Source organism: Amblyomma americanum, chromosome 11 (genome assembly GCF_052857255.1).
Source record: "Amblyomma americanum isolate KBUSLIRL-KWMA chromosome 11, ASM5285725v1, whole genome shotgun sequence".
NCBI lineage: Eukaryota > Metazoa > Arthropoda > Arachnida > Ixodida > Ixodidae > Amblyomma > Amblyomma americanum.
This window is the reverse complement of record NC_135507.1, coordinates 115,570,522-115,582,123: the sequence shown is the minus strand read 5'-3', so window position 1 is coordinate 115,582,123 and position 11,602 is coordinate 115,570,522.

The window sequence follows — 11,602 nt, the reverse complement described above, 5'->3', positions numbered from 1 at the left end:
AGGCAGTGATCGCTTAATCCACTAGTACACGAAAGCGAGTCTATCAACTCAGGGTTAGAAACGAGGACTAGGTCGAGAATGTTTAAACCTCGCGTTGGGACACACAGTGCTTGAGAAAGGTTGAAGGTAAGGACTAGTTCTAAAAAGTGTTTGGATTGCTGAGAAGAAGCAGTCAGGTTTTCCCAATCGATGTCAGGAAAATTGAAGTCCCCACACACTGCGAGGTTGGCGCGAGGGAATCGAGACTGCAAGTCCTCAAGTACAGAGTGAAGGTCATTAACAAACGAGGGGTCGGTATCCGGGGCTCTGTAGCATGCAACTAGCACTTTGGTATACGACGGAAAGGAGATTTTAATGCACAAAATTTCATAATGGCTGGTAATGCTAACTAGGGCGGAGGAAAGGCTCACCATAGCAAGGATGCCGCCTCCCCTGCGGTCTACTCTGTCTCGCCGGTACACGTGAAATGACTGATTGTCGTGAAGTAGTTCGACATCCTGAATATCGGGTGTAAGCCAAGATTCAGTGAGTAATGCGATGTCTGTGCCTTGGTCATCAAGAAGGGCTGCAACTGTTTCTTTTTTTGGCATGTAACTTCGAATATTTGTTAGCAAAACCGAGGCTTTATGATAGGCTGCAATAGGGCGTGGGCACTTGGAAGGACTGGAAAGATGAGGTTGCGGATCCCGCGGTACTTGCAGTAGTCGCTATGGTTTTAGCTCGACTACGGAATCCGTATCTGCATGATAAACGAAATGCTTTTTGCCAATGAGTAGCTCACAAAACGAATCTAGAACGATGCTTTGCTTTGCTGACCGTAAGAGAAAAGTTTCTTTCTAACTAGTCGAACCTTAATTGAATAATCTTCGCGAACAGAAAATGCCGATTCCTTAAGCCTCGGCACGGCAAACAATATTCTCGATTTGTCTTTGAAGTGTGCTAGCTTGATAATGATTGAACGGTTTTTGCCTGTCTCGAAGCGACCCAAACGGTGCGCACGTTCGATCTGATGGTTACCAATTGAAATTTCGAGCTTTTCGGAGCAAAAGGAAACAGCATGAGCTTCGGACTGTTCCCAAGTTTCACCGAGTTCGTCTGCGATGCCGAAGAATAAAAGATTCGAGCGGCGTGAACGATTCTCGGCATCGTCACACTTATCCGTCAATAGTATAACGTCAGATGAAAGCTTAGTGAGGTCGGAAGGGGTTTTAGGAGCAGCGCAGTTTCAGAATTGACTGCTGCAATTTTTTCAAGGACTTCAACGCGCGATGAAAGTCGACGTACGGAGTCCTCAATGCTAGTTTGAGCGGATCTAATCATGGCAAACTCTGACAGAATAGTGTTCTGGCTCAGTTCAATGCGTAGTACTGCTTGAGAGATTGATTCTAAACACAGAGAGATGTCGTTCTCGACAGGACCTGGATTTAGTTCGACATCTCCGGACAATGCGAGCAAAAGGCAAGTAAGATGAGCATTGAGACAATAGAAACTAGCAATACGTAGAGATTTTCGGCAAGCTGTTCTGCTGTGTTGTCCTTGTCGAGCTTTGTTTTTAATTTTAATGTAGAGTGTTTGTTAATCGTCCATTATTTGAGTTGTTCACAGAAATTTTGCTACCTGCAGGCCTTTTTTTTTCCTTTTTTTTGTTGACAAAGTACTGTGAAATTGAATCCCCACTCCTGCCTTGGCCACCAAAAGGTGGCTGGCAGTATTGAATAAATAAATAAATAAATAAATAAATAAATAAATAAATAAATAAATAAATAAATAAATAAATAAATAAATAAATGAATAAATAAATAAATGGCGATATGAATGGCAAGATCTTCACAACTGCACCTTCATTTCTCGGATATGCGTAAAGCGGATGAATAATTGCAAACGCTTCTTGGCAACTGTCGTCTGCTCACTCGATCACAGCGTTTTCGCCCGCTAGTAAAAAACAAAACATTTTGGGCGCTTATTTCGACTGTATTGTAAAGTTGGAGTGCCCCCATGGCTGCCGCTTTTAACAACAGGTACATTGCCCCTTCTATCACTGCAAATATGTGACCAACGTACGCTGCAGATGGACTATAGTCGTACACAATTAAGTCTGCAATAAAGCTCCGCCCACATTCAGGAGCACCGAACAGAATTCCTTCCTGAGAAAATGTAGACCAATGGTAAAAATTTTCTCTTTACCTAAAAAATCAAGCAATCACGAGTCGGAATTGTAGGCTCAAGGATTTTTATTTTGATCTGTCTGGCTTGTTTCATGCGGCCTAACATTAAAAGGTTGATTTTGATCACTGTTGTAATTCTTAAGTGCACTTATACTACGCCGCAGACCGTGGCCAGTGTTACCAACTGCTGATTTTCTTTCTGTGCTCATAAGTTCAGCGCGCAATCATGTACACATGTAACATTTGTGCGGGTAAGGGCCGCGCTCGTGTAGGCCCTTAATAAAGCATCAGACTGTCAGGGTTATTAATGTAGTTTCATTCCGCTTAAAAAACAAGAAAGTGAAAGCGCAAAATAATATTTCAAAGTATTTGTCGCACCTTGCTATGCTGAGTACGCAAGTTTCAACGCCGACGCGGCTTTTGCGGCACTTGCGAACTGGCGATTCCATGCTCATATCGATAAAAATTTATTTCGAGCCTCTAATGCAGCCAAACTTAAGCATAGCATCTTATTAATAACCGACAATAATTTACTGCTACTTATATAGACTAAAATCACGCGAAAGGAGTCACAACGTCAAGAACCCGCTTTGCTTCTATAGAGACGCACGCTATGATATAGGCGCCATCACCTCCTCGTCCGCCATGTCGTACTGCCGCCGCGCCGCCTATAGGAGGTGGAATGACCGAATAGCTTTCTGCAGCCTTCGCCCTTTGTTCGGATTGAAGAGTTCGGACCTGGGAGGAATTCCTAGAAAACCAACGAGAAGGCGGATGAGTCATCGGGAAGATTTGCAGCTGCGAAGTGTGGCGTTCAGCTGTTCAAGAAAAAACTACAAAACAACTAACAAGGCGAGTTGGAGGGCTGGAATCTAACAATGTAGGTAGTGATATAGCTCAACTGAAGCAGTACCTAGATGATTTGGAGTGGCGTAGTCGCTTTCTAACCCTAGAGCTTCATAGATTGACTGAAACCCAGGATAAGCGCCTGCTAAGCAAAGTAAATGAGATTGCAGAAAAACTGCAAGTTAAGGCTATTACACAAGACGACATTACCGCTGTGCATTACCTACACAGGGCTGAACTGATGAAAACATTGCAAACATTTTCAACACGCACTTTGTAGAAGTTGGTGCCTCAAATGATATTCACGGTACATTACCGTGTGAACAATACGTGAATGTTCAATGCCCTCAAGCTGTATCTCTCACTCCAACTTGCGCCGAAGAAGTCGTCAACATAATCATGACGCTGAAAGACAACTGTGCATCAGCCTACGATGATGTGAAAGTTTCCCCCGTGAAAGCTGTGGCCGCACTGATAACTCCAGTCCTTACGCATATATGCAACTGAATACTTCAAAGGGGGATATTTTCAAACCAAACGAAAGTTTGCGCGTGTTCCAGCTATTCATAAAGGTAGCGCTTTTGAAGACTTGAACAGCTATAGACCAATGTCAGTGCTTTCAGTCTTTTCAAAAGTGGCTGAACACATAATGAACAAAAGAATTGTCGATTTCCTCACTCTGCATTACTTGATAGTAAATGGCAGTTTGGATTCAGAAAGAATAAGGAGACTGAAGCTGCTTTACTTTATAAAAAACAAAAAATTCTAGAAAACATAAAGAAATGAAAGCTTACTTTGGGTTTATGTCTTGATTTTAGGAAAGCCTTTGATTCTGTCCATCATGATATATTATTAATAAAGCTACCGTTCTATGGAATCCAAGTTACAGCACATGCCCTGATGGAAAGCTGTTTAATTTGCAGGGAGCAATACACCACAATAAAGAGCACCGAATCTGATCGAGGCACTATTAAATACGGAGTTCCATAGGGATCCATTCTAGGCCCCATATTATTCTTGATATATATAAGTGATGTAGTAAACACCCCAGACTGCTCTGGAATGGTACTACATGCAGATGACACTAATGTATTTTTTTCAGGTTGCAATGAAAACTTCGTTTATAGGGAAGCAAATGAATGGATTCACTATTTAGACTTTTGGTTAACCTTTAATAAAATAGACCTAAAGATAAACAAGACGGAATACCTGATTTTCAAGCCTAAAGGTAGCAAAAAAGATAGTGTGTTCAAATTGAAGTTCCGGAATAACATTATCAACCAGTCTAAGAGGATTTGCTTTCTAGGTGTTATCTTTCATGAAACGTTTCTCTGGAATTCGCACACAGAAGCTCTCCGAATTGAACTTCACGTGTTTTTGGCATATTACAGAGGTTGCCAGTAAAGCAACAAACTTGCTATGCTCTCTTTCATTCACGTTTAACATACTGCTCACTGGTATTGTCAGACACAACACAAAGAAACCTTGATTAGCTGCACCCTGTGCAGAAGTGCTCAATACGTGGTATTCGAAAATTCCAAAAATAGAACATTGCTTGCCATTCTTTAAGATCTATGACATACTAGAGATCAGTAAGCTATTCAAATATACGTTATTTCTGGAAATCGTTCATCAGTATATGCTACACCGTTCAAATTTTGAGGTTCAATACAAAAAGAAACACACTCCACATCTCCTTAGGGAAGATAAAATGCTGGTGCCCTGATCTCTCACCAACTATGGTGATGTGAGATTATGTATGCAAATAACAAATTTATTGAGTCAATATCCAGCGATCTTTTAATTGTTATCAACCTACCCGTCACTACCTAAAGAAAACACTAACACATATGTACCTAATGAAATAATAAGTCAAAGAATTTCTTTTGTGTCATGGATGATATTTCGGTGTGTTGTACGTGTAGTATTCGGGAATCTGTAAACATTTGTTTTCCATAAACAGAACCATGCACACAGTGCTCAGGGTTGTCCATTTGTTTTGTTTTGTGTGCTTGCATACATATTGGTTGTTTTACGATGCACTCTACTGCAAATGTGTTCGAATATACCTATATTGGTTGCCACTGCTGTCAGGGGTGTGATGGCCTCGTCAGGCAAAAATGCCATTAGCCTTCTCACCCAGTGCAAATTTTGTATATTTTTTCGTCCCAAATAAACTGTAATACTACTACAACCTGGATGATGCAGGTTCGATCCTGGTCTAGCTGGTCGCGTTTTGATAAAGGCAAAATGATAGAGGCCTGTGTTCTATGCAATGTCAGTGCACGGTAAGAAACCGCAGGTGGCCGAAATTACTCTGCAACCTTTCACTACGGCGCCTCTCATAGCCCGAGTCACCTTGGGTTTTTAGACCCCATAAAACCAAACCAAAACATCGACTAGCTTTCTTGAATAGGATAGCCAGGACATATACGCCTTGTGTTGTAATGCACATTTGTAGAGATGGAGTGGGAATTTTTTTTCAGTTCCTTTTATTTTTTTTCCTTCTACTGCACAGGTCCATATGCCCGGATTACTGACTGCAGACAACAGGTCGCAAGATTGCTTCTGAGGGAACTATAGACGGACCATTACTTTCAACATTTATTTTTATGTGGTGCATTCTTATGGTGCATGTATTGCATATTTCTTGCCTGCATAGCTTGGAAATAAACTAAATTGTAAGTACATTGATCGTCATGTCATTTGTGAAGACCGTGTGGTGACCTTTTTCAACAGTTGTAGACTGTCTATAGACAGTCTACAGAAAATGTTTTACTAAAAGTTTTCTAGACAGAGATCTATAAACTGTCTAAAAGACAAATGTCTACATCATTGCAAGGCCACATAACTGTGGAATGTCTACAGACAGTCTATACAACTATGTCTACTGGACCAGTACACTTTTGTCTATAGACAGAAATCTACCGCAAGTGTATAGCCTAAGTCTATAGATCATCTACAGACTGCCTATAGACTTGTGTCTATTGTCAGTAGACATTTGTCTATAGACGGTCTATGGACCGGAGTCTATAGGAAGTGTATGGCTGTAAATCTATAAATATTCTATAGACTGTCTATGCACCGGTGTCTATTTACTGTCCATGGACCTATTTACTTTTAGTAGACATTTGTCTATGGATTGTCTATAGACAAAAGTTTACTAAAAGTGTATGGCCATAAATCTATAGATTGGCTATAGACTGGTCTAAAGGATTTGTCTATAGAAACTCTATAGACTTCTGAGACTAAAGTTCATAGACAATCTATGGACTGTCAAAAGAAATTTTTGTAAGGGAAGGAAGCAGCAGCGGAAACAGCGGCGTCAATGGCGGCGCCAGGTTGCCGTGTCTGCCTCGGCTCGTCGCACGGAGTGTTGCTATTCATTGGTAACGTTGAGTATAAGTGAAAGACGGCTGCGACCTCGACAGAGTTCTAGCGTTTCGGACAAGAGGCCGGGAAGTACGTTGAACCATCTGCTCGGAGACGGCTGACATTACTTTTCCACGGTAGTGCCGAACCCTCTACAAACAGGAATACGACACGCCGTTGTTCGAGGCGTCTTTATTCCTGTCCATCAAGATCATCACCATCATCAGCCTGACTACACCCACTGCCCGGAAAAGGCCTTTCCCATGTCTCTACAATTAACCCTTGTCTTTGCCAGCTGCGTCCACCCTATGCCTGCAAAACTTCCTAATCCCATCCGCCCACCTAACCTTCTGCCGCCCCCTGCTGCGCTTGCCTTCTCTTGGAATCCACTCCGTTACCCTTAAGGACCATCGGTTATCTTGCCTTCGCAGTACATTCCCTGCCCAAGCCCAGTTCTTCCTCTTGATTTCGACTAGGATGTCATTAAAACCCGCGTTTGTTCTCTCTCTCACTCTGCCCGCTTCCGGTCTCTTAACGTTACACCATTAGTTTTCTTTCCACGGCTCGCTGTATTGTCCTTAACTTACGCTTAACCCTTTTCCTTAGCCTCCACCTTTCTTCCCTGTATAAAGGTGCAGTTTGGCGGTGGGTGCAGTTTGCTGCAGCGATAGTGTAGAGGTAGGGTGTCCGCATCGCGTGCAAGAGGACCGGGGTTCGAATTCCGGCGCCGCGCAATTCTCCACCGGGTTTGAAAAAAAAAAAAACTCCGCGTTTCGATGGAATTGCATGAGCTGGCCTGGGGTGCGGCGCGATCTCAGTGACCAGAACCGACAACGGACTCCCTCACCAGAACAGGATTTGCCCCCCCCCCCCCCCCTCCTTGGCCACAACCTTGTATGAAGAAACCAATTAATAAGTGGAAACAACAACAAAAATGCAAAAATCACTTCAGCAGAAAAACCAGCACAGAAAGGTGCGTGACCAAGCGAAAGTAAGATTCACAATCTCAATGGAACGAAAATGTTTACATCGTGACGCTCTGAAGAGGTATACAACTACCGCCCTTTTGTTTATCGTTTGAAGAAGCATTTACAAAGTTCCTTGCTGTTCTTAGGTGTGGTGATTGGTCTGGAGGTACAACATGAGCTGCATTTCTATCGTTAGATTGACTTTGCATTAATTGTTCCTGGTAGTCCTCATACAACTGCTCTCATAGTGGGGCAGCGATAGGCTATTGAGATGCAGGTTGGTCTTAACGAGCAACCTCTTGCGACCAGTCCTTTACTTAACTGCCTGCTGCCACGGTGGCGAGTTTGCGAAAATCCGGTTGCGATGGCGCCACAAGGTCATGCGACCTAGGCTCGGAGGCTTGAAACGGTCGCCGACGCCGCCGACGTTGGACTAATTTTTCCGACATGGCTTTGCTAACACTCTGGCGTAAAAATCGGAGGCGAATTTTTCACTAAACGGCGCACTGTGCGCTCGATTACTGCATGCTTGTTGACGTAATCTGGCAATAAGTAAGATCACAAGCAACTATTGTGATTGACTGTATACGCTGAGCTCGCTGCGATCTCTACGTTCGTAAGCTGCTTCCTGTGGGTTATGTGTGGAAATAAATCGGTTTACTTTCCGTCGTAAGGCCCATGTTTTCTCGAACTGTAACCTGCCGCCTTGCGGCTATAGCTGTTAACATGCGATACACACTTAACAATGATGAAGACGCATCCGCTGGTTGAATGTTTTCCTTGCGGAAAACCCTGCCTTGCCTCGCGCACTGGTCGTGCAGCTGCCTCAGGTTTGCGTGTTTGATGACGCGCACTGAGAAAGTTTTCTTTAATGACCCAAATGAGAAATGATACTGCACAGATGTGGTACTTCTCAGGTATTTTTCAGCAAATGTAAAAGCGTATTCGCCTTTCAAATGCTAAAAAAAAAAACACGGAAGACCAAGCACTCTCATCGGATTCATCTTGAAACCGCGCAAAAAAGACCAGGGACGAGGAAGAAACCAAGAGGACAGAACGCGGAACATCAACTGGTTTATTACAACAGTGCGTCACGTATATACAGTCATCTTAATCACATTGTAACATGACAAACTATCATCACGTGACACGGGTGCGCAGGCGTGTACGGGACATCATGCTATCTAGATATGAATACTCTTTATCAGACAGGTTTACCGAGGTTTTGCGGACACACGAGCCGGATTCTTTCTTTATACAGTAGGCCTCGTACACTTCTCTGCTTAGTTTCGACCCGAACTTATTCAGGATAGTGGTATCGCGGAACCGAGGCGTGCAACCAAGGCAGTGGCGACAATGGTCGGCCACATGCCCTCCCCCCGCCAACGCGCCTACTGATGCGTGGTGCTCCTGAAGTCTTACGTTTATACAATGCCCAGTTTTTCCGACGCAGCTTTTGCCACAGGACAAGGGTATACGGTAAACAAGCCCCCTTTTGCACGGGACAAATCTTTCTGCGTGCTTGATACCGCATTCTTCCTTGTGTTTTCCCTGCAACTTGTTGCATAGGCCGGCCAGTTTTTGGGGTGCGGTGAAGACCACTGGCACGTCACCCTTCTGAGCCACTTTTTTCAAGCGATGCGACATCTGGTGGTAGTAAGGAATGGCAACGGGTCTCTTACGTTGCGCTTCTTCCCTGCGGCGGTGCTCAGGTACGCCCCTGGCTTCACTGGCAAGGGCCTCTAGCACTCCCTGAGGAAACCAGCACTGGTCAGCTTTTTTAGTTGGAAACCCACGCTGTGGGCCGTTTCATGATTGCAGGACATGTCAAGAGCAGCACGCAGGCAGTTTTTTGCCATACCCCTTTTAACAAGCTTGGAATGAGCTGACTGGCGACTTGAAATAGCTTTTTTTCAGCGAGGCTGATACCTCCAGCACGCTTGGGTGATACCTCCCGTGCGAAAGGGAGGCTCGGTAGCTGTGCCATGACACAGCCTCCTCATCCACTGATTTTCGCTATGCAGGTGCTCGTGCCTACCTTCGCATACGTCTTGCCAGCACTCTTCAACTTTTCGTGGGTCGTCCTACCAGAGCTGGAAATGCCATTCTACAATGGGAACAACCGAACCTTTGCTTTGGGCGCCTCGGAAGCGTCGATAAAAGCCGCGCCCCCTCACTGGATCCTCGACACCGGATGGAAAGCACAAGCGGCAGCGACAACATCGTTCCTGCCAGCGCATAAGAAGCACCGCTTCCCGCCCGCGCTTTGTGGGCTCGGTAGCTGTGCCATGACACAGCCTCCTCATCCACTGATTTTCGCTATGCAGGTCAGTAAACCATATTGCCTTTTTGCAAAAAAAAACTAGTAACTACTGTCTGCTACAGCTGCCGAGCCTGCAGTGTTGCATTTTTGTCGCTGATGAATGTTTTGGTGTCATAAAATCCCTCCTGCTCTTGTCGGGCGATATTGAGACGAATCCTGGTCCTGATAAATTGGACCGTATTCTTGCTAAGCTGGAGACATTGTCAACTGGTCAAGACCAAATAATAACCGATGTACAGGACCTTAAGCGTCAGATGCGTTCAACTGACATCACAATTTCTTATTTCAGTAAGCGCGTAGCTGACCTAGAAAGTGTTTTCCAGGGCTTCTCTACTCTCAAAACCGATCTACAATCTGCCCAATCTGTCTTCGCTAAGACTGCTGCTCTTGTTACTAACCTTGAAGCTCGGTTAGATGACACCGAAAATAGGTCACGCCGTAACAATTTGATATTCTATGGCCTTTCGGATTCTAATTCGCGCGAAACGCTCGTTGAATCGGAAGAATTAATAATCCACCATTGTCAGGACAAATTACAGATAACCTTGGACACAAGTCAAATTGAGCGTGCACATCGTTTGGGCCGCTATGAGGAAGGCCGTCGACGGCCGATTATAGTAAAATTTTTGTCCTCTAAAACAAAAGAAACTATCCTCTCAGAGGAACCCAAGTTGAAGGGCACCGATTTTAGCATCGGAGAAGACTTTTCCCTTCCTGTTCGAAAAGCACGCAAACACCTTGTCGCGTTTGCAAAAGCAGAAACCGGACCGTTCTCCCTGCGGTACAAGACACTTTTCCTCGGAAAAAACGCTACACCTTTGATGCTGCCACAGAAACGGTTACAGAAATAGCATAGCGCTTATCTCGCCACCGTCACAAATCTAATATTTGCTATACCACCCCTCGAGAGAATATTTGTCTGTCGGTTATCTATACCAATATACGCAGCCTGCTTTCAAAGACCGATCTTCTGTCCAGTCTCGTGTCTTCAACGGGCAGCAATCTGCTCGTTTTGACAGAGACATGGCTGACTGATAGTATAAGCGACGCTGAAGTTCTTTGCAACTTACCAAACTTTAATCTTTTTCGTGCTGATCGCACTAGCTCTCGGGGGGGGGGGGGGGGGGGGGCGTTCTTATTGCTACAAGCAATCAGTTACAGTGTTCTTAGAAAACATAGCGCAAAAAGGACACGGACGACACAGAAGTGGACAGGACAGGCGCTACAGTGTTCCCACATCAACATCACATCAGACCTCGAAATACTATGGCTCCTTTGCCGAGCCACACCAGTATCTATAGTATCCGGAACACATCGTCAATATTCGTGATCCAGCTTCTTTTAGGACCGAAATAACAGCCATTTTTTCAAATTACTGACGCGTCAATAACTATTGTATAATGATGTTCTTACTGTTTAATGAGTACTAACAGTCAATCAGCATTATATAATCGTGTCATTCATGCTCCTGTTATTACCCCTATTTATGTAATCCCCCCCTCACACAATACTCCATGCAAAGGAGCCTGTGAGGCAACGTGAATAAATAAATAAATAAATAAATAATTGGAGTTTGTTGCAGACCCCCTCATAATAGTCCCGAATTCCCCCGTAAACTGCAGAACAATTTAAACGAACTTAAAACTAGACACTCTAAGGCACACATCCTCCTTTTTGGAGATTTCAACTATCCTGGCATAAATTGGTCTACTCCTCATCAACCTGTTTTTAGATAGGATGAATCCCGTGAATTTATGGATATCTGCCTAAACTTTAACCTAGCGCAACTAGTAACACAGCCTACACGCATCGCCGGAGATACTGCTAACATTCTTGACCTCATACTACCTAGCTACCCCGACAGCCTCAACGCTATCACTTACCTCCGTGAAATCAGCGATCATAAAGTTATTCATGCATGCTTGAAC